General features: G+C 40.1%; 1 long non-coding RNA gene across 1 annotated transcript in view; it reads right to left on the bottom strand.

Moving 5' to 3' along the window:
• LOC127491559 (uncharacterized) overlaps positions 1 to 15576 on the bottom strand; it is an 83728-nt gene extending 68152 nt beyond the window's left edge. The window contains exons 1-2 of the long non-coding RNA XR_007920272.2: positions 15380 to 15576; positions 8889 to 9009 (exon numbers count right to left, since the gene is read on the bottom strand). This is a non-coding gene — a long non-coding RNA (uncharacterized lncRNA). The remainder of the gene's footprint in view (positions 1 to 8888; positions 9010 to 15379) is intronic.
• Positions 15577 to 24134: the final 8558 nt, after the last annotated feature.

Here is a 24134-nt window from a genome sequence, read left to right as displayed (position 1 = left end):
ACACCTAAGCAAATCAATCCAACCCTAGAACTTCTGTAAAACATTAACTCTCCCAAGCAAGGGAAAGAACAGGACGATGGAGTGACTCACACTTCTCTGTTTCCCTTTAGGTTAAGAAAAGCAGTGCTCAGTTTGCATCCTGTTAAAATTATTTTCATGTGGCAAATTCCTTTTGCTGTTTGCTAGAGCATTTGCTAAGATCAACTTTTGGTTAAGTTAAAGATTCAACATCTCAAAGGAACTCTGAGAATGGACTGTTGTTAGGAATAATCAAGTTAAAACATGTCCTTTTATTTTTTCAGTAAGATTCAGTACCATGAGGTGTTTTATTGCCAGGGGATCCAGGTTCTCTAACACATTTTTTCTAAAGTCACATATGACAATATGATATAGAACAAATAAGTGGAGAAATAATATTGAAAATATAAGCAGAATAAAACCTTTGGTGCTTCTGGAAGTTCAAGTTCTCTTTGCAAAGGTTTCTCTTATGAAAGGTCATGCAAACTGGAAAAAAGTTACAGGGAAACAACCAAGAAACGGCAAGAGCTACTCAGTTGCCATTCCTTGTAGGCACTGAAGATATTCGGAAATTGAAATGTAGGGATACCTTGACTTGGGCTAAAATTTCCTATTCTGAGGTGTTGTTGATGGTTTCGATTCATTGAGCTTGACATTTAAACTGTGTTTAACATTCCCCAATCAAATAGATTTTAGGCATAGTCACAGCTGCCAACCATGAAATAGATTAAATTGTTCTGTTTTGATAGTTGAAATAATAGGAACTAAACATATGCAATCAATGCACTTATTTTGGTCATTTTATCAGCCATGTGACTTCTCAATTGTTCCACAATTGCCAATTATCACAACTGAAAGAAGCCTGAAATCTCCATCAAATGCTAGCTTCAAAACTATCATTTGGAAGAAGTTCAATTTTTCTGTACCTGCTCCTGGAAACAGTGGGGCACGCAGCACCGTTTTCTCCCTGGGCGTGCACTGAGTATGTTAGGCACTCAGGCATTCCGACACAACTCTTCACAGCTTGCTAGGCTTTCTCTGCACTCCCCTCCATTTAGAAAAATTTCTAGCACTGGGACAGATGATGAAATTTTTTATGCTTTTCCTTATTCTTGTGCAATAAAGATCTGTATTATCATTTTCCTAGTTTCCAAATGTCTTTCTCCAAGATCCCCTTGTAAACTTGGGATTTGGAAAGCTCTTCTGCTGTATTGTAGGAGTTGTAGAGATGACGACTATCTCTGACTTGTCTGCTATTACACAGAGAGCTTGACACAGCACTGAACCCAGAAGGCAGCCCCATTTTTGTTGAGTGGATAAGAGTTCCAACCTAGAGTGATTTTCACCAGAGAATTCCAATAAAATCTGAAGGTAAGAATGATGAAAAAATAAAAGAAGGATGGTATTTGTCTAATAATTACAGGACTATCTGTGACACATAACTTTCCCAAAATGAATTGACAGCAGACATCTCTAATATCCAATCAGAACAAAGAGTGGAATTTTAATTTTAAGCAAATTAAAATTTACTTAAATGTGGTTTGCTACAGTAGTCTCAGGATGACCCAGGTTATATTCCTCAGGTTAGTGATTGGCTCTATAAACTAGATCCCAGTTTAGGAGGCCTTTTAATCATGGATAAGAATTATCCTTGGCAGACTGTTTGACTCTGCCTCATTTTAAGCAATGTAAAAATATTCAGTGGTGGTAAGAAATCTACATGATTGTATTGTGCATAACCAATTGTATAAACTACAAGAATATCCCCATAAACATATAGCTGCCTGAGCTGATGAGGAATTCACCACTTCTATTTTCTTATAAACTTCCACCTGCATCAAATACAAACAGTTATAAACATTTTGGGACCCATATAATACATATAGTGTTTATCTATCAAGCTAGAACATTGATGTATTAAGGATTCTCATTGGTCCTGCAGTTCAGGAAACTTTTCCTTTATATCACTCTATCTTTGAATGTATTCATCTAAGAAACCCTTTTTTTTAAATTTTATTGCATTTTTTAAAATAGCAATTGTGAAGCATCATGCTGGAAACATTTTATTTAATGTGGTCTCTACACCAAGTCCTAAAATCTGTGCTGGTGACTTGGGATTGAATAGGTAGCAGGGTTCCTGTATTCATGGATTTTGTATTCCATCATTGAGACACAGGCAATAAAAACACAAGCCAGTCATTTTAAGGTGGTGCTCGGTGCTCTGATGACACACAGGATGTGATGAGAAGGAGTGAATGGAGAAAGGTTGTGAGGACAAAGCAAATGTATCCTCAGGAAGGTACTCTCTGAAGAAATTATCTGCCTTCAAACAGATTTTGCATAGGCTTTCTGATATCACTGACCTAAACAAATAAAATAAATAAGTTCCACATACATGCTCAAAAGCAAGTATAACCCTGACTGCAAAACTCCATGATTATGGCTCAGTGGAAGACAGAAATTTTTCTGTATGAAGGAAATCCAGTTGGCAGACCTCTCAGTGCATTGCCAGGAGCCCCAATTATGTTAGGAGCTCTGTGTTCTAAGTTCACAGGAAGTATTCAAAGTTGAGTTTCCTGAACTCTGAATTCCCTCTTGCTCAAGGGCCTATGTGAAATGACTTTCTTTCTTAGCCTTTCCAAAATGCCTTAAAACACAGATGAGTTCCAACTCCATTACAATTTTTAAAAAAATTTTCCATCACACTTGTAGTCTGTGTTGGATCATTTATGGTTCAGATACTCTTGCACTGTAACTGTTTTGTGTGTTACCTTACTTTTAAAACTAGTTTATAAACCCTTCAAGAAATGTTCCTGCTGCATCTCCTAGCAAGATCAGCAACATTTTCTGTAAAGGATCAAAGAGTAAATATTTAGGTTTTGTGGGCCACAGATGGTCTCTGCTGCATAGTTTTTGTGTTTTTTTAAATTATTTAAAGATGTAAAAACCATTTTTAGTTCACAAGCCATGCAAAAACAGTCTAGGGATTGGATTTGGCCCATGAGCTATAGTTTACCAACCACTGTCTTGAGTAAAAATCACACAGTAAAATGTGCAACATGAATTTGTTTACTGAAAGCATGTACATTTTCTAGTGTAATCTCTGTTACCAGCAGTTTTCTAAGAACGAAGTTTACTTAGGCAATGATTTAGGACTCAGACACACACACACACATTTCCAAACTCACACACCTGCCATAGAAGAATTCAATCCAGCAAGATAGATAGCACAGTGGTTCTCAACCCTGACTATACATTAGGATTATCCAATACCCATGCTCAGGCTTCACTGCACACTAATTGAATCAGAATGTCTGGATGGGAGCCCAGGCATCTGTATTATTTAAAGCACTCTGGGTAATTCTATTCTGTAGCTTGGTTAAGAGCCGATGTTTGGGGCAGGTGTTTGGCTTAGTGTTTAAAATGCCACTTAGATCACCTGCATCCCACAAAGCAGCATCTGGGTTCATGTCTTGACTCTGTTTCCATTCTTCCTTCTTGCTCAGCAGCACCCTGAAAGCCAGCAGGTTGTGGCTCAAATAATTAGGTACCTGCTGCCCACATGGGAGACTGGGATGGAGTTCCCAGTTCCCAGCTTCTGCCTGGCCCAGCCCTGGCTGCTGTGGGCATTTGGAGGTTGAAGTAGCAGAAGGAAGAATCCTCTCTCTCCATCTCCCTGCCTCTCAAATAAATAAACATAAAAGAAAAATAATCAATAGTTTCAATCATTTTTGAACTGTGATTCTCAGAGATTAGAGTATCAGAAGCACCTGAGAGTATCCTTAAAGGCCAGTCAGTGGCCGGCGCCGTGGCTCACTAGGCTAATCCTCCACCTTGCGGCGCCGGCACACCGGGTTCTAGTCCCGGTTGGGGCGCCGGATTCTGTCCCAGTTGCCCCTCTTCCAGGCCAGCTCTCTGCTGTGGCCAGGGAGTGCAGTGGAGGATGGCCCAGGTGCTTGGGCCCTGCACCCCATGGGAGACCAGGAGAAGCACCTGGCTCCTGCCATCGGATCAGCGCAGTGTACCGGCCGCAGCGGCCATTGAAGGGTGAACCAACGGCAAAGGAAGACCTTTCTCTCTGTCTCTCTCTCTCACTGTCCACTCTGCCTGTCAAAATAAATAAATAAATAAATAAATAAAAGCCAGTCAGTGCCAGAGTTTTAGATGAAGTAGCTCTGGGATGCGGTCCCAGAGTTTCCTTTTTTTTTTTTTTTTTTTTTTTTTGACAGGCAGAGTGGATAGTGAGAGAGAACGACAGAGAGAAAGGTCTTCCTTTGCCGTTGGTTCACCCTCCAATGGCCGCTGCGGCCGGCGTGCTGCGGCCAGCGCACCGCGCTGATCCGATGACAGGAGCCAGGTACTTATCCTGGTCTCCCATGGGGTGCAGGGCCCAAGAACTTGGGCCATCCTCCACTGCACTCCCTGTCCACAGCAGAGAGCTGGCCTGGAAGAGGGGCAACTGGGACAGAATCCGGCGCCCCGACCGGGACTAGAACCCGGTGTGCCGGTGCCGCAAGGTGGAGGATTAGCCTAGTGAGCCGCGGCGCCGGCCCCAGAGTTTCCTTTTCTACCAGTTTCCCAAGTGATGGTGATGCTGCAGGTCTGAGGACTGCATTTTGAGAATCATTCCCTTAGAGAATGGAAAATTGTCCAGGAGAGTGCTCCCTTCCAGTTGCAAGTTTTGATTGGCTGGGTTAGTTGGTCTGGTAGGTAGTATTTTTGTTTAATTTTTTCCCTTAATGTAGAAATTCCAAGGTTTCAAGCATAAGAAAATTAAGAGTAATTTGAAAGTAGGACACATGTGAAAGCACAGTATAAATTCTTAACAAATATTCAACTTAGACCATGGCAAGGTCTACTAGAAATAGGGTGAGGGAAAAGGTTTTTTCCCTATTTTAATGGAGAAAGAAAAATTCTTGAGTAAATGAGAAAAACATTTCAAAGACTTCTTTGAATGTATCTCACATTAACACTGAGAATGGTCATGCTGAAGGAAACCTACTAAAGACAACAGTACCAGTCAAAAGAGTTAATTTGTACTATGGGCCAAATATTTTGGGGAGCTCACACGAAAGAAAATATACCAACCTTTAAGAAGTTAGTGCTATGAAACTGGCAAAACAACATATTCTGGTGAAAGGAGCACTTTATTTATTTTAAGATGTGTTTATTTTTTGAAAGGCAGAGAGAGACAGAGGGAAAGACGGAGAAAAAGAGAGAAGCAGAGAGAGTGTGTTTCCGTCCACGAGATCACTCCCCAAATGCCAACACAGCCAGGGCTGGGGCAGGCTGAAACCAGGAACTCCTTCGTGGTCTCCCATGTAGGAGGGACCCAAGCACTTGCTTCATCTTCCACTGTCTTCTCAGTAACGTTAGCAGGAAGCTGGGTCAGAAGCAGAGCAGCTGGCACTCCAATAGGGGATGCTGGTGTCACAAATGGCGACTGAACCTACTGCAGTATAACATTGGCCCTCTGAGCCTTTGTTTAATTAGTAGAGAAAACAGAAATTCTACATAGTTTCAGATGTCCCTCCCATCACCCTTGTATGAGAGCCTGATAAAACCTTGCTAATCAAAATTTGGTCCATTGGCCAGCAGCATCACTATCACTTGGGAGCTGGTTAGGAACGGGGATTCATTATGACTTCTGTGGGCCATAGGCATTTTTGTCTTCATGAGTCCCTTCTTCTGTAAGGAAAATTGAAACCTATACTTCATGATTGTGATAATATAAAGACATATGAATATTATATATTAAACCTTTTTCTTCATTCTTTTTTTTTTTCTTTTGACAGGCAGAGTTAGACAGTGAGAGAGAGAGAGACAGAGAGAAAGGTCTTCCTTCCGTTGGTTCACCCCACAAGTGGCCACTACAGCCAGCGCATTGTGGCCAGTGCACTGCGCCGATCCAAAGCCAGGAGCCAGGTGCTTCCTCCTGGTCTCCCATGCGGATGTAGAGCCCAAGCACTTGGGCCATCCTCCACTGCCTTCCTGGGCCACAGCAGAGAGCTGGCCTGGAAGAGGAGCAACCAGGACAGAATCCGGCACCCCAACCTGTACTAGAACCCGGGGTGCCAGCACTGCAGGCAGAGGATTAGCCTAGTAAGCCACAGCGCCAGCCTTTTTCTTCATTCTAAATGTTCAGAGTTTCTTTTATCCTGATTGTAAAAGAAATTAAAATATTGGGGCACAGCAAGTAAAGCCACGCCCTGCAGTGCTAGCATCCCATATGCGTTCCTGTTTGAGTCCTAGTTGCTCCACTTCCTATCCAGCCCCCTGCTAATGTGCCTGGGAAGGCAACAGAAGATGGTCCAAGTGCTTGGGCCATTGCACCCACATGGGAGACCTGGAAAAAGCTCCTGTCTTCTGGCTTTAGCCTGGCCCTATCCCTGTTGTTGTGGCCATATGAAGAGTGAACCAGCAGATGGAAGATCTCTCTCTGTCTCTCTCTCTCTAACTATGTGTTTCATATAGATAAATAAATCTTTAAAAAAAATGACACTCATGGATCCATGAAAGTATTATGTGTCCTGAGCATTGTGCCTCATGCGTAATGGACAGATTGGCTCTGGCTGAAAACACAAATCTTGGGTTCCACTTCAGAGTTACCAAAGCAGAATCTACATTTTAAAAATTTCCAAGTGATTCAAATTGAACATTGAAGTTTGAGAAGCACTGTGTGTAAATTTCTCTGTAGCTTAGGAAACAAAAAAATAGTAATCCTGACTTTCCCATATTTGTGAGTCCTGAAAGTATGTTACCATGTTCTCTGTACTATGCAATCAACTGTGCATATCCAAAAGCTCTCTGGCTTTAAGCTGTGCTGTCTAATGTTACACAGAGCTCTACAGCATGGTGGACACGGGGAATTAAATCATGCTTCTTATCCTTTAAAACCACTGAGCAACCACAGAGGTACTGGAATCCAACAGCCACTCAATATATTTGACCGTCCAGAATAGTTCACAGAAACTATTGGAATCCTGCTATTATTATCTAATAATATTGGTGATTATGGACATTATTGCATGATAATACTGGTGATTATGGAAGGCTTAAGTGTGAATTGAAGCACCCATTCTTCATTGACCACAAAATGGACTAGGGTTATATAATAGACCTAAGTATTTCCATTCTATTTTTCAATAACCTTCACAAACATAAAAAATATTGTAAATTTGTGTTGAAATATAGCTTCACATATAAGAAAGAAAGGTAAAAATAGCAACATTATAGAATGGGACTTATTCTAGTCTAGAACAGTATTGTAAAGTTTCTCTATCTCTCATTTGTAAAACTTCTCAGCAGTGAATTGACATCTTGAGACTTGATTAGTGTTTATAGTCTTTGTCTCTACTGTTGAGGAACAGTGTTTTTTTCCTTATTATTTGTTGAATTCTTTACTTAGTGGAGGGTTAATCTTATGATTATAAAATAAACTGAAAGTATGTGATTGTAAATATTAAAGAATAAGAAAGGAAGGAAGAGGGAGGTTGTGAGCATGGGTGGAAAGAAGAGTAGGATGGGAAGTATCACTGTGCTCCTAAATCTATATACATGAAATACATGAAATTTTTTCACTTTATATAAATAAAAAGTATGTATAAAAAGTTTAAAAATCTCTTTTCAAAAAATATAAACAAAAACTTTAAAATTCTCAACATTAAAAAATAAAAAATAACTCAATGGATCACAGGCTTACATGTATAATATAAAACCATAAAACTTCTAGGAGATAGCAAAGGAAAAACTCTAAGTGACCTTGGATTTCATGACTTTTTATATACAACATCAAAAGCATGTGTACCATGAAAGAAAAATTGATAAGATGGACTTTACTGAAATTTTAAACTTCTGCTCTGAGAAAGACACTGTTAAAAAATGAAAAGACAAGTCACATATTGGGAGAAAATATTTTTTAAAAAACCATATATCTGATTAAAAAAAAACTGAAGTGGATGGGAAATATACAGAGTTCTTAAGCCTCAACAAGAAGAAAGCAAACCAATTTAAAAATTAACACACCATTTGCACAGACACCTCCTAAAGAAGATATACAGGTGTCAAATAAGCACAGGAATAGATGTTCAACATCACATATCATTAGGAAATTGTAAATTATAACAATGATATACTGACAAATACCTATTAGAATTGACTAAAATTAAAAAGATTGACAATAGCAAATGTTGACAAGGAGGTAAAGCAACAGGAATTTTCATTTGTTGCTGGTAAAGTGGTCCATCCACTCCAGAAGACAACTTAGCAGTTTCTTACAAAGCTGAATATTTTCTTAACATATAATCCAATAATAGCACTCAAATACATGAGTTGAATATACAAGAATTGAAATGTATATTCCCACAAAAGCTTGCATACAAATGTTAATAGAAGCATTATTTATAAATGCCAAAAATTGAAGGCAACCAAGATGTTCTCCAGTAGGTAAATGAGTAAACTGTGGTTCATCTGAACAACAGAATGATATTCTTTGATTTAAAAAAAATGAGATATTGAGGCTGGCTTTGTGTTGTAACAGGTTAAGCTGCTGCCTGCACTGCCAGTATCCCATGCGAGCATTGATTCAAGTTCCCACTACTCCATTTCTGATCGAGCTCCCTGCTAATGTGCCTGGGAAAGTAGTGGAAGATGGGCTCCTGCACAGACATGGCAGACCTGGATGAAGCTCCTGGTCCTGGCTTTGGCTTGGCCCAGCCCCAGCCATTGCATTCATTTGGGGAGTGAACCGGTAGATGGAAGACCTCTCTCTCTCTCTCTCTCTCTCAATTGTCCTTCAAATAAATAAGATAAATCTTTTTTTTTTTAGAAAATGAGATATCAAACCATAAAAATATGTGAAGGAAACTTACCTGCATGTTGCAAAGTGAAAGAAGTCAATCTGAAAAGGCTACTGCTTCTAAGTACATGATATTTTGGAAGAGGCAAAATGGTCAAGAGGCAAAATGGCCAAAGATCAATGGTTGCCAAATGCTTGGGGGAGAAAAAGGAGAGATGAATAAGTGAAATGCAGAATTTTTAGAACGATAAAACTATTCTATGAGAAAGTGTAGGCATTTATATAACATAATGCTTTTGTCAAAATCCATAGAACTATACAACCCAAAGAGCAAATCCTGATGTAAATAATGGATTTATGAATAATGTATCAATACTGATTGATCAATTTTAACAAATACACAATACCAATACAAGGTGTTAAAATAGGAGAAGCTGTGCAGGAAGTGAGAGGATATAATGGGAATGTTTTCCTCAACTTTTAATGGGTGCTTTCTGTTCAACTTTCCATAAACCTAAAAACCTTTCTAAAAATAAACTTTATTAATTAACAACAACAACGAAACCCCAGCACTTCCAGAAGACATCACCCCAGGCATTCTACTGAAGTCAACAAGGTTTTCATGGAAAAATGAAGTGAAAATAACCTTAGCTGAGTTCATTCTTGATTATTTTATTTCTGGACCACATACACAACTATTGTGTAAGAAAACCCTGATCAATGCAGCAAAAGAAATCACAGCCACTGCACGTGAAGAAATGAATGAGCTATCACGAATTACCTTACTTCGTGTTCACAACAACCTGAGATATGTATTGCAATGTAATCCTCTTGCTGGGGAAACAGCAAGACAAAACTCAGAAAATAATGTAGTTTCTTCAAATTCCCCTACCTACTTATTGTGAAAATCAAGTTTCAAATTCTGATCTGTTCCACACCCAACATTTGGGCTCTTTCCATCATGGAGAATGCTCTCTCCATTCTGGGAAAATGTTCATGAGTTTCCTGGGTGTGATATTTTCCATTGATGCAATGTACTGAAAACACTGTCCTGTAAGATAATTACATGAGAGCAAGATATGCTCAATTAAAACAAGTCAGCTTTGGGATCCAAAATAGTGGCACACTTCCAGAAATCAACCAAAGTGTCCATAGTATAAGGTGAGATCCAGTAATCAACAAAGAAAGAGCAAGACAAAGACAGAACTCAAACTCACAGGAAGAAGCACTCAGCTACACCGAGCTACTCCCTCCTGGAGCTTTTACATGTTGAAACCATAGAGCTCACCTGGCTGGAGAAAATGCATGGTAAGCAGGGTAGTTCCTGTGAGATTCTTTTTGTAATAATAAAAATAATATTTTTATGATTTGGCTATATGGCAAGCACTATGCCTATACTATATTACATTATCTTAAGTATTGATAAAAGAAGCTATATAGAAAATATAGGACTATCCCCATTTTCCAGAGGAGAAAGTATGCAAGAGCTTAAGAGCTTCTTAATGGTAAGGATGAACCAAGGCTCAGATATAAGTCCCATTAATTCCAAAACAAGTGATCTGACTCACTATAACATACTGCCTTGCTACTCAGTACTGGGTGGTGATAAACTAGTAGTCTCTCACATTTTGTAAAGATCTATTTCATTCTTTTCCCCATTATTAATAGCCAGAGTTAAACTGGGATGGCCTTTTGAGGCATGAAGCATTAGGCTGATAGGCAGCATATGGAACTGCACCAGGCTACTCAAGCCTTGATATAATGTGGTACAGAAACTCTATCACCCTGGCCATCCAATCTAGTCGCAAAAAGTGCATCTTGTTCCTCATTTGCATCCTCAACAAGGAGAACCTTATTTGGAATTCAGTAAGTGCTTAACAAATGCTTGATAAAGGAATGAAGAAGGTATAACATTAGCACTGTAGTTGGAAAAATATGCTCAAAGTCAAGCATAACTCGTGTTCAAATCCTAGTTTCATGTGATCAGTGTATGATCTTGGTCAAGGTAGACAAGCTCATGAGCCTCAACATCCTTGGCAATAACACAGGCCAACATAATACTTGCCTCATAGTGTTGGAAGGATTAGAATGAGATTAGACACTTAAAGCATTAAGTGTAGTGCCTGCTATAGAAAGCATCATAAATAGCAACTCCCATTTTTTAAAACTTTCTTTTCTAAATAACCTGTTGTCTGAAAAAATTTAAAAAACCTATCATTCAATAGAAAAGATATTACAATGGTTTCAATACTGAAAAATATATTCCTATGGTTTATATCAACAAATATACCTTGGGATATTAATTTTAAAGTACAGCAGATTATTTTCTCCATGAATATTAAGTTACTTAAATACCAAAAGTAATATTCTTTGCAAATCAGAATCCCTATCCCATAAATCTACTATCTGTTCTTACTTTGAATTCCATCATCCCTCAGTTCTTCAGACTGTGGCTGTTTTATGAAAGGCCCAGCAAAACAGGACTCCGATTTGTCAGTTACACTCCATAGATATGAGGGCACACAGATAAAATCTATTAGGCCAGCAGGGCACCCATTAATGTTCCAGTGGCAGTAATTAAATCCGGATGGAAAAATAACGACAAATATTTCCCCAAAACTGAACCAGATGTTTTGGCAACTGGATGAAGGCGCAAAACTGAAAAACCCCACATGGCGCTTGCAAAGGCTGTTCAGAAGGGATTCTTCTGTGAGTCTCAGACTGTGTACTGTCTCAGCCTGTTGGCATCGTTAAATCATGAGAAAAGCAACCAACTCCCTCCGCCCCCAATCTGTTACTGCAGTCCATCTGAGCACACAAAGGAACAATTGGAAGAACTGTAAACGTATTAAAAACCCTCTAATCATGAGGTAAAATGACTACACATCTGCATTTCCATGTGTGAGACCATAATCAATGCACAGCGGCGCTCCAACTTAGTCATGCCTCATATATCGTCTTTTCAGGTAGCTTGCACAGGATACAATTTCCTAATTAATAGGCAGTAAAAAATATTAATTATTGCCATTTTCATTTAGTGTTCAATTAACAAATGAAAACATAAAACCTATTTCCATGGCTGGCCAAAGATGACCTGGAGGACTATTAAATAACTCACATCTTTTGATTTCTATCTTTTAGAAGCACAATTAGGAACCATATTTTCTTGGCTCTCTGCTTTTTTTTTTTTTCTTTCTCCTATTGTGCTTCTCCTGGACACCTGCTCTGTCCCATGTCCCCTTGCAGTATATCATTTAAATATCTTGACAAAATATTTTCCAACGAGGCAAAGTTCCTTCTAGTCCGGGCATGAATATGTACCGTGAAGCCGTCATGATACCCTGTCATGAAATGAGATGAGAAGAGTTATTTGATCCATGGAGACTTAAATTAACAACGGTGGTGCTGGTTTCCATCAGCAGGGCCAGCAGCAGTGGGTGAGAGGGACCCTGGAGCAGCTGGATTTTAATTCAGTGCAGCGCAGCTTCAACTTCGGGAAAGGAAGAATGAGAAACTCCCCAGCCACCATGTCCACACAAGGCTGGGAGCACAGGGAGTGACAACGGCTACTGTCTCCTGATGCTGGTGAATTTCATTCTGTCAATTGCTACTCTAGTACCTATCTTATTAGTGTGAATTTATCTCCAATGTTAAGGAGGTTAACGACACCGTTATTCTCTCTGTTGCAGAGTTTTCTTGCTTGTCTGCAAGGTAATATTCTGAGTAACCTCTTCAGAGAGAAAAATCACAGAGAAGGTCTGCCTGGACAATAAATAACCTTAAAAAATAATGTATTCCTCAGAGAGAGGAAATCAAGCAGTATAATACTAATTATGGAGACTTTGAGGAAGGCATTTCTCACCCATCAAAAGAGATAGCATAATGGTCGCACCTGCTGTAAAAGACAGCCTCACACAAAACTCTAAATAAAAGAACTGAAGCTACAATCTCAAGTAGTTCTTATCAATTCAGACTGAAATTCACTAAAGCAAGAGCTAGAGATATTTTCTAATTAGCTGCATAACTCTTCTTGCTCTATTTTTATGTCAAACATTGCTTTGTAGGCCTGAGTCTCCCATAGTGCAGAAGCACAATTAGGAAACATGTTTTCTTAACTCTCTCAGTACCAATAAGCCACAAATTCCAAGTCAGAGAATTCTCCCAGGTAGTAATTAGCTGTTTGTCCCTCTTCTCTCCTCACAACTCACAGTTACTAGCATGATTTGTTGGGTTTTCAATAATTCATGTGTATGAAAGTCCACAGTGTTATTATTAAAGTAAAATGTTTCAAGTTGATTGTCTATGGGTGTGTGCTTGTCCTAGCAGTTAAGACTCCTGCATCCCACATCACAGTACCTGAGTTCAATCCCTTGCTCCTAAATTTGGCCCCAGCCTAGCCCTGACCCAACCCTGGCCCAGCACTAGCTGCTGTGGGCATTTGGTTATGAACCATCAGATGGGAACACTATCTCTGTGTCTTGGGCTGTCTCTCTTTCTCTGTCTCTTTTTGTCTCTCTGCCTCTCAAATAAAGAAAAAATAAACAGACCTTTCTTAAAATAAATTAAGACAAAATAACACTACCACATAATCTAACTAAGGAGACGGTTTGGAGTGCATAGTGACTCTGAAACTCCATGATTCTCACATCAAAAAGGCTGTTCTTGGGGCAGGGTTTGGTCTAGCAGTGGACACAAGTTACGATGCCCTCATCCCATATGGGAATGCCTGGGTTCATGACGCAGCTCTGTTTTTGATTCCAGCTCCCTGATAACATGTACCCTGGGAGGCAGCAGGTGATGGCTTAAATTCTACCTATGTGGGAAATCTGGAGTGAGTTCTCAGATACCAGTGAAACAGTGAGTGGGAAGGCTCATTCTCTCTCACTGCCTCATAAACAAATAATGTTTAAAAAGAGAAGGCTATTTTGAAAAATTGGGGGAGATGATCAGTTCATGATTATGTTTTAGATTTAGCTTTCTTTTAAAGTCCTTATCCCTATATGTTACATTCCACCCACAGTGAGAAAAAAAAATCTTCTATCCTTGAAATCTTGCCAACTAACAAATTTCCAAATAATGCTACAGCAAATGACTCCCGACATAAACTGCAGTGAAATGTGAATAAAATTTTTAAACAACCCCTTTGTCTCTGAATATTCTCTCATAGAAAAACCGTTCTGAGCTGGCAGAGCAAGCACTAGCTTAATTCTGTGTAGCCCTGAATCTTCCTGCTACACAGAAAACATGTGGCACTTCCCCCAGTACCGATGCAAGCCATGTTGACATCGGATTCCACTCCACTCTTCTGAACTTTCAGGAAAGAAAAACCAGGTGTCTGGTTTCTCTGCACCTCGTCTCTTTCTGGCCTTGCCATCCTTGTACTCCTCTTTGGGAGGTCCTTTCCTACAAAGAGCCTGTAATTCGATCACCTCGTGAAAGTTACCATAGATAGGCATTTTAGAAAACAGCAGAAACAGTTGAAATTCTCCTGCTGGGAAATCAGCTGGGTTTACTCCCCAGCTAAGGCTGCTTTTTCATACCCTCTTCTCAAGCACAGTTCAAAGATTTCTATATTCTAGCAAAACTGTATTTTGTGTCATGGATCTCTAGGACTACTCCTAAATAATCAGAGTCCCCATGGCCACACGAAGAAACATGTGCAATTTTTCCCCTGGTCCTTTGACAGACAGCTCTTTGAGTCCTCTGTTCCTTTATTATCTCCTTTGTGGCAAAATGGCTTTTACCACATACATAAGTTAACAGAAGTTGTAACAGAAGAGGAAAAGCCTTGGGCACCAACTTTCATTCTGTGTTTGCCAGATTATTTTGAATTCTGAACTCTGCTTATAATTAGAAGAGTGTATGCACTTAGCCCCATTGATCATATGAGCATCCTAAAACTTAGAGAAGCCAGGCTCTGGCAGGTATCACATGGCTGTTACTGCAGGAAGAAGTGACTTCAAAGCATATGCTCTTTGTACAACATTCTTCTGCCTCTGATTTCTGCATACCTTGTGTTTCCCAACCCTGGGAAACAATCCACATCTTCAGACTAAACATTAGTTCAGACATCAAATATTTCATTCGTCTTGACATTGGTCATTAACTCTGAGCACCTAAAGGAATCTATTTGGCTTGTGAATCACCGTGTTTTGAAACCATCCACATGTCCTTGCTAAAAGTAAGAGATATAAAGATTGACTTAATCGTTCCCATTAGTACCATGGCTTGTATGGTATATTTTCTTATTCTACTATCACATAATTATGTTATTGCTAACAAGCACAAACAACCACTTAAGCAAATTTGGAAAGGTAAGTCTAACCAAGCTGAATGGAGACACTGAAGAATCAGGATTGGAAAAGAAGATGCAGGCAAGGAAGGCTAAAGATGAGACTCTCAAAAGAACATCGTCACAACTGTCATGCCACAGCGCTACCACAACTGACTACAAAATCCACAGTGTGTGCCACTTCATCTGGACTACAGCATCTCATAGCAAGATCCTGGGTGAGAGTATCAGATTGGCAGAGCCAAGAGAAACTGAACGGGTGGGAACTTTACCTCCCAATCAAGACTCATAAGGTGGAGACTCACTAAGACCAGGAAGGGGGTTCCTTTGTTGAGCCTGAAAACAAAAAGACAGGTGTACATTACAATAAGCTCCAAAAAGTACTTCCAAATGTTTCTATTCACCATAATCAGATACATAGGAATTTGTTTACTGGAATGAATAAAAAGAGAAATGAATCATGTTTTCTTTAATTGCTGGGTGTTTAAATTTGTACGTTTTAAGCATGTTAATGCTTTTGTTTTGTATACATATTGCAAATCAGAATAGGTGTGATACAGAAAAGAATCTCAGAATTCAATTCATACCTCTTTTCATTATAACAATGTTGCTTCCGAAAAACTGTGTACCCAAGCAAGAGTTGAGCTGGAGGGCATGAAGTCAAGAATCCTGCTCTCCAAATCTTGTTAGCACCAACTCTTTCTGGGTTGTGCTGTTTATCTCTCTGCTGCAAGTCCAGGTCCCTTGTCGCTCCCCCTCTTCGTGGAGGAACGACACAGGACCCTGCGCTGTTCTTTCGTCTGCTCGGCCCTCCCCGGGTTTGCTGCTGGTTCTTCCCGGGTTGGCTACTATCCCTTCCACCTCCGTGGAAGGGCAGTTCCCCCTAGCCACATTCCCCACTTCCGCAGGGGAGCGGCACACCACCGGCCGGCTCTTCTTGGGGGCTGCACAGGTGTTCCCCTTAGATGTTCCCCATAGATGTTCCTGGTGCATGCCGTCTCTCTCCTCCTTTATAGTCCTCCTCCGCCAATCCTAACTCGGCTGCCCACACGCCGAGTACGCTGCTCTCCTCCAATCAATAGCAAGTCCTACAGTTTATTAGTTGAACTGGAGGCAGCTGTGCGGAAGCTGTTTACTTCTCTCCCAGCGCCATATTGTGGGAGAGCAGATGCATAGAATAAGTCTTAATTCCAGTAACTCAGTCTAGTCCGGTTGCTCCCCACAGTCCCTGATAATAATACCTTGGCGGAATGTCTCTGAGGGTGAAATACGGTAGTGCTTGGAATACAGTAAGCTTTCAATGATTATTAAATGTAAATGTTTATCTTTTGGCAGGATTGCACCCGGTACTTATAAACTATTAATCATCACAAATCCCTCCCACAACTATTTTGTGCTCATAAGGGCACTCTATATTTTAGATACTAGTGAACTAACAGTTCTAGATAGACTTGCCTTTATTGGGCTCTAAAACTTAAACCACAGCTATAAAACAAATTCATCACAAATATGTTTCCCTCTCACCCTTATACTATTGAGATTCTCTCTGAACAAACTCATTTGGCCTAGGAAGTGTCATCACTTGATAAGTGGTCATGGGCAGGATGCCTGCTGCATTTGAAGCATTTGAACAGGCTCATGTCCAGGATGAGCATAGCATAGTGTGAAATCCACTTCCTGGACTTGGAAGCTTATGGTTTAGCTAAGGAGCAGACATGTACCTACCTGTACTACAGTAAGTTAATTACGCAGGAGTACCCTAACCAATGTGTGCTGTTGGAGCTCGAGGATTGAGTAATCACTGGAGTTTAGCGTAAGCAGGAAAGAAGAAGGTGAGAATTCAAAGAAAATGTTTGCTGTTGTGAAGCTGATTAAAGGAAGAGTACAATCTTAATAAGAAAGAAGGAGAGGGGAGAGGGAAGTCTAGCTAAATAATCTGAAACAGATAAGGCAACAATGGGGCAGAGGTGGCAGGTGTTTGGTATAGCAGTTAAGATGCTACTTGGGATGGAGAGCCTGTGTTTGAGTCCCAGCTCTGTTGCAGCAGATGATGGCTCAAGTAGTTGGGTCCCTGTTACACATATGGGAGAGGCAGATTGACTTCCAGGCTTCTGCTTCAGTTAGGCCCAGCCTGGCTTTAGCAAATATTTGAGGAGCAAAGCAGGAGAGAGAAGATCCATCTCTCTCTCTCTCTCTCTCTGTGTGTGTGTGTGTGTGTGTGTGTCTCCTGCCGCCTCTTTCTTTCCTTCTTCCTTCCTTCTTTTTTTTTTTTTTTTTTTTTTTGACAGGCCGAGTGGACAGTGAGAGAGAGAGACAGAGAGAAAGGTCTTCCTTCACCGTTGGTTCACCCTCCAATGGCCGCCGCAACTGGCGCACCGCGCTGATCCAATGGCAGGAGCCAGGTACTTATCCTGGTTTCTCATGGGGTGCAGGGCCCAAGTACTTGGGCCATCCTCCACTGCACTCCCTGGCCACAGCAGAGAGCTGGCCTGAAGAGGGGCAACCGGGACAGAATCCGGCGCCCCGACCGGGACTAGAACCCCGGGGTGCCAGTGCCGCAGGCGGAGGATTAGCCTAGTGAGCCGCGGCGCCAGCCTCTTCCTTCCTTCCTTCCTTTTCTCTTTCTTTCTCTCTCTCTCCCTTCCTTCTTTCCTTCCTTTCTCTTTCTTTTTCAAGATTTATTTATTTATTTGAAAGGCAGAGTCACAGAGAGTAAGATCTTTCATCTGCTGGTTCACTCCCCAAATGGCTCCAACTGCCTGAGCTGGGCAAATCAGAATCCAGGAGCCAGGAGCTTCTTTCAGGTCCTCCACGTGGGTGCAGGGCCCAAGGACTTGGGCCATCTTCTGCTGCTTTCCCAGGCACATTAGCAGGGAGCCAGATCAGAAGAGAAGCAGCCGGGACTCAAACCAGTGCCCGTATGGGATGTCGGCACTGCAGATGGCAGCTTCACCCACTATTCCACAGCGCTGGCCTTCCCCCGCCCCCTTCAAATAAATAAATATAACATACATATATATGTATGTTGGATGGAATATATCTATATATAATACATAGATCTATGTATTTATATTATATATATTGTTGGATAAAATAGGAACATGTTAGTTTGATAGAGAAATTTTTTCCAACAGCATGAACTTTTAATAAGCCAGAGAAATTTTGTGACTTCCCTATTTCCTACTCCTAAAGTTAATTTTTCTACCTCCTTCTTCACTAGGGCACATGGAAATTGATATTGATGTGTCCTATAGTCCCCCAAAATTCCTAGTAACTTTTCTCATCTTGAATTATACACTGCTCATAGCCCTCAAACTGTTTTTTATTTATTACATTACACTTTATATAAACCATCTTCCCCAGTTTTATGAAGGCATGTTTCAAATTGTTCAATTTTTTTAAAAAAGGTATATCTCTCCCCCTACACACACACACACACACACACACAATAGTTCTACAATCCTTGGAGACTTTCCCCAGAGTGCCCTCAGTGCTTTCTTCACCCTTACAGAGAAGGAAGTATTCCAAAGGGAAACTTATATTTACATTATGGAAGGCAGCTCAGCGGCTTTAATTTAGATGCCAAGAGTATTCTTCACAAAAAAACATCTTGTGAGCCTTTGTTTGAAATGTTATTTTTATGATGCCAGCAGCAGTAATTGTGCTGTCCCTGAAGTATTAGAGGTAGGTAGCTAATGTTCACAGTGATTCAGGCCATCATTGCTACACGGTGTGTTTATTGTCCTGATCTCATTAGATGACTGTTGATTATTTTCCTCAGTAGAATCACAAACGTTTGGCATCTTCCTTTGGCAATTTTATTTTCCTCATTTGGAATGTCTACTTATCTTTGGTCAGGTGGTAACTGGAGGTCTACCTATGTCTCATATCTTGGTTACACTAATACATAATGGGCTAAAGATGCATCAGCTGTCCAATAAAACTTCCTGTACTGATGGGTATGTTCTAGACCTGCATGTTAGTCACACATGCCTTTTGAACCCTGGAAACTTGAAAGTACAATTGGGCAACTGAATTTTTAAAATGTATGTCATCTTAATTTATTTAAATTTAAAACAGTCGCATGTGGCTAGTTAGCCAACATAACATCACGCCATTACTCCAAGGACACCCCTTTTCAAAGGACTGAAGAGCCTGCGATTGAGGAAGGACTTGATCCGCCACCTTTGGCTCGATGTGGTGATGACTTTAACTCTCCAGACATCACATGAGGGACATTTACCTGTGAAGGAAAGTCAAATTTCCCACAAGCTTTGATTGTCCTTCCAGTCTTCACTTTCTCTCTTACCATTTGATTTCTAATTACTATGGGTAGAACGCTCTCCTCTGCACAAAAAATGATATGCCAGCTACCCTGTGATCTGTGATCATACATGCATTGAAATGTCACACTGCACCTCATAAATATGTGCAATGACTATGGATCAATTAAAAAACAAAAGTTGTAAAAATCCTTCCAAGTAAAAACACTATCCTCTGCTACTGCCTCTCCACAGAACTGCCCTTGCTAAGGTCATGAATGTCCTTTCAGTTGACAGGCTCCACAGATTTTTTACAATCTCATCTTTCAAAATTTCTGATCTTCCTTGATTTTGAATGAGTTTTTCTCATCAACAGTCAGGACACTATGAGAAACAGTGACTTGATCAGCCCTTGTCCTGACTGTCAATGAACAAGTTAATACTTTATCTCTTTTAGTATTTTTTTGTTCTACTTAATACTATAGGTTGAACTCTTTAATTAACACACAATTATTCTTAGGTGTTTAAATTTAGCTGAAAAGTGGTCCCTGTTAAATATAAGAATGGGAATAAGAGAGGGAGGAGATGTACAATTGGGGACATGCTCAATAGGACTTGCCCCAAACAGTAGAGTTAGAAACATGCCAGGGATTCCAATTCAATCCTATCAAGGTGGCATGTACCATCTCACTAGTCCAAGCGATCAGTTTCAGTTCACAATTGATCATAATGATAGCATTAAGAGTCAAAGGGATCACATAAACAAGACTAGTGTCTGCTAATACTAACTGATAGAATAAAAAAGGGAGAGAACGATTCAACATGGGAAGCGGGATACACATAGACTCATAGAATGACAGATGTCCTATACAGCACTCTGGCCTCAAAATCAGCCCTTAAGGCAATCAGATCTGGCTGAAGAGCCCATGAGAGTATTTTAGGCATGGAAAGCCAAGACACTCTAGCAAAAAAAAAAAAAACTTAAATGAAAGATCACTGTGAGTGAGATCTCAGTGGAAAGAAGAAGGTGCCTTTCTCTGAAGGGAGGAGAGAACTTCCACTTTGACTATGACTGTGTCTAAATAAGATCGGAGTTGGCAAACTCAAAAGGCTTCCATAGCCTTGGCAACTCATGACAAGAGCCTAGGGTAATTACTGACGCCACAAACAAGAGTGTCAAATTGTTAAGTCAACAATAGGAGTCACTGTGCACTTACTCCCCATGTAGGATCTCTGTATTTAATGTGTTGTACAATGTGAATTAATGCTATAATTGTGTTTTTGTTTGGGTGCAAACTGTTGAAATCTTTACTTAATATATACTAAATTGATCTTCTGTATATAAAGATAATTAAAAATGAATCTTGATGTGAATGGAATGGGAAAGGGAGCAGGAGATGGGAGGGTTGTGGGTGGGAGGGAAGTTATGGACGGGGGGAGCCACTATAATCCAAAAGCTGTACTTTGGAAATTTATATTTATTAAATAAAAGTTTAAAAAGGCAAAAAAAAAGAAAGAGTTTTTCTGTGGTATTAATGATACCAATTTCTATTAGTTTTCCTCCCACCTATTTGGGGAATTTTTATCTTCCTTGTTACCTCTTTTTTTCATTTGTCTTCTAAATATGAAAATCTTGATGGATCTCATCAATTCTAGTTTCAAGACATATCCCAAATTCAGTTCTTTCCATTTCGCCTTCATTCAATATAGTCCAAGCCACCATCATCTTATCCACCATTATAATCCCATGATTGCTCTCTCAGCTTCTGCTCTTGCCAATCCATTTTGGTCCACTTTCTAAAACCCTACAAAATTGGCCTGCAATTCCACATGATGTGGTCCCAGACTCTCCTGGAGCTGTCTCATGCTGTTCTCCTGTCCTCCAGCCAAAGATTTAGTTTAGTTCCTCAAATATACGAAGCACTTTCTTGCCCTGGCATCTTTGCTTGGTCTCTCTCCTCTTGGTAGGTCATTTCATTTTTTTAAAATTTTATTTAAGGTATACAAATGTCATTTCTTTACTTGGGTACTCCTCATACTGTCAGGTCTCAAGTCTTGACTTATAATACCACTCTGTTATAGGACTTCCCCAATTCAATGTGCAAACCTATTATTCTCACACAATATGCTTGTCTTTCTTTTATGATGTCTTTAAAAGAATCTGATCATTTGCTGCATGAACTTTTTTAAATTGTAAGTTCTGAGTGTTAGTCAAGCATTTTGTCTGTTTTGTTCCAGTTGAACAAAAACCTATTCTTAATAGCTTGAAAGTTCTCAGATTTTGAGAATTGATGAAGGTTCTCCAGCACCTGGCAGGATAAAAAAGACACACCAAAGGAATTTTATCTCAGTCATGGTCAAATTTTTCCCTTGGTTGTGTTCCTTTAAGACCATACTCCTAGATCCGAGATTGTTACCAATCAGCAGATAAGAATAATTTGACATTTACCTGTTAGGTTTGTAAAATTAGTTCCTAACTCAGCTTTCCAATCCACCCGTTTCTTTTAACATCTCTGTTCATCCCATTCTAAACCAGACTTCTAACTCTGCCTTTTTTGAACCCTGAGACATTTGATTGGTTCTCGTGAATATAGAACTTACTTTTTATATTTCAGATGCACATAGTACATATTAATATAGCATGTCCAGTGGAGGATAGCCCAAGTGTTTGGGCTCCTGCACCCGCATGGGAGACCAGGAGGAAGCACCTGGCTCCTGGCTTCAGATCGGTATAGCGCCAGCCGTAGCAGCCATTTGGGGGGTGAACCAAAGGAAGGAAGACCTTTCTCTCTCTCTCTTTCTCTCTCACTGTCTAACTCTATCTGTCAAATAAAAATATATATATATAGCATGCCCAGCTTAGTTTGACACAGCCCTGAGATTTCTAACATTTTTAATCCACCTTTCACAGACCCTCTTTCCAACACAAACCTAGGAAATTGCTGTAGCAAGTGTTTTGATCTGTTCGAGTATGGGCAAGCCCTGCCTTCCACTAGCCAGCATCCGAAGGTGACTTCAGCAACGCTTACATAATTTCTCCTCACTTAGATTAGACTTTTGATCTCCTTAGCTGAAACAACAACCAAAAAAAAAACAACTATTATTCTTTTGTAAAAGCTGAGCAATAACCCATCAATTAGGGGTATTGGGAAGGGCACTACCATTGTCAGCAGCTGAAGGCCCTCTCCAGAGAGTCTTTGCCTTCTGCATTTTGGCCTTCACTGGTCACTTGTAACCACCTGCTGTAGTTTATGTCACATGGACCCAATGTTTTTCACTAGCTTAGCCCTCTGAGATCCTCCTCCTTTTAATCTTTCTGTCCATAGGGTTTTACTTAAAAAAAACCTACTACTTTATTGTTACAAATTCTCATTGTTTTTCCTGTAAAAGAGCAAGATCTTCTTTGTAAAATATCTCCAGAACAAATCTGCCTTTTTCTTTTTATATTCTATTACCATAAAACTGAGTTTCTATAAAAATATATCCATATGCATATTCATTAAATATTCCATTAATACAAAAGTATCTAACCAGCATACACTCTCTATTATTCAATGTGATTAACGTTCTGTTCAATTCCCTGCATGGCTGAGGCCTCTGCCCTTTAGCTAATGCCACTGAGTTGAAATGTTAGACTGATTGAGTCACAGTATTTCACTCTGTGGCCTTGAACAACTCCAGCTTCCTGAATCTCAGTTTCCTTATCTATGAGATGGACATGAGTAGTACCCACAGCATCACAACTTGTGTAACACAATGTAGTTGTCTAGTAAAAACCACTGAAAATATCTGTTATGCCTAGGGATGGAGATCAAGCAACACTGAAGGAGATCTTTGCTTCAGCAAGAATTTCCTAACTGTCTGACTTACAGTTATACAAATGAAGAGATTTCCATTGTCTGAAACAAAAGAAAAATGCCTCAAAATCTCACATGACTCAGTTAAGGCTGCCTTTCCTTGAGACTTCAGACATGAGAAGCTGGTCATTGTGGAGTAGTGGATCAGTTTGCTTAAGGAGATCAGGGTCTTTGGGATAACAGAGTACAAAACCCACAGTCTTGCGGCAGATCTTTGCTGCAGTAGTTAAGACTCTGCTTGAGATGCCCAAATCTGTGTCAGAGTGCCTGTGCTCAAGTCCCAGCTCCACTCCTGACCCCAGCTTCCCGACAATGCACACCATGGGAGGTATCAGGGGTTGATGCAACTATTGGGATACCTGCCACTGATGGGAGAGACCCAGACTGAGTCCCTGTCTCCCAGCTTCAGCACAGCTCAACCACTGATATTGAGGCCATTTGGAAAGTGAACCAGCAGATTGGGAGATCTCTATCCATGCCTGTTTATCTGTCTCTATCCCTCTGCCTCTCTGCTTTTAAAATTAATAAAAATAAATGTTAAAAAGTTTTCTTAAAATTCAAAGGTATCCTATACACTGTTGGTGGGAATGTAAACTAATACAGCCATTGTGTAAGAGAGTACAGGGATTCCTCAGAAATATGAAAATAGATCTAGCATATGAACCAGCCATCCCACTCCTGGGAATTTACTCAAATAAAATGAAACCAACATATGAAAAACTTATCTGCAGCCTCATGTTTATGGCAGCTGAATTCACAATACTAAGGTATGGAATCAACCTAGATGTCCATCAACTGCTGACTGGATAAAGAAAATGTGATATACATACACCATGGAATACTATTCATCCTTTAAAAAAAAAAAAAAAAACAGTGAAATCCTGTTCTTTGCAACAAAATGAATACAA

Source organism: Oryctolagus cuniculus, chromosome 3 (genome assembly GCF_964237555.1).
Source record: "Oryctolagus cuniculus chromosome 3, mOryCun1.1, whole genome shotgun sequence".
NCBI lineage: Eukaryota > Metazoa > Chordata > Mammalia > Lagomorpha > Leporidae > Oryctolagus > Oryctolagus cuniculus.
Note: the sequence above shows the minus strand (reverse complement) of the source record. Positions and strands in the feature narration are given on the sequence as shown.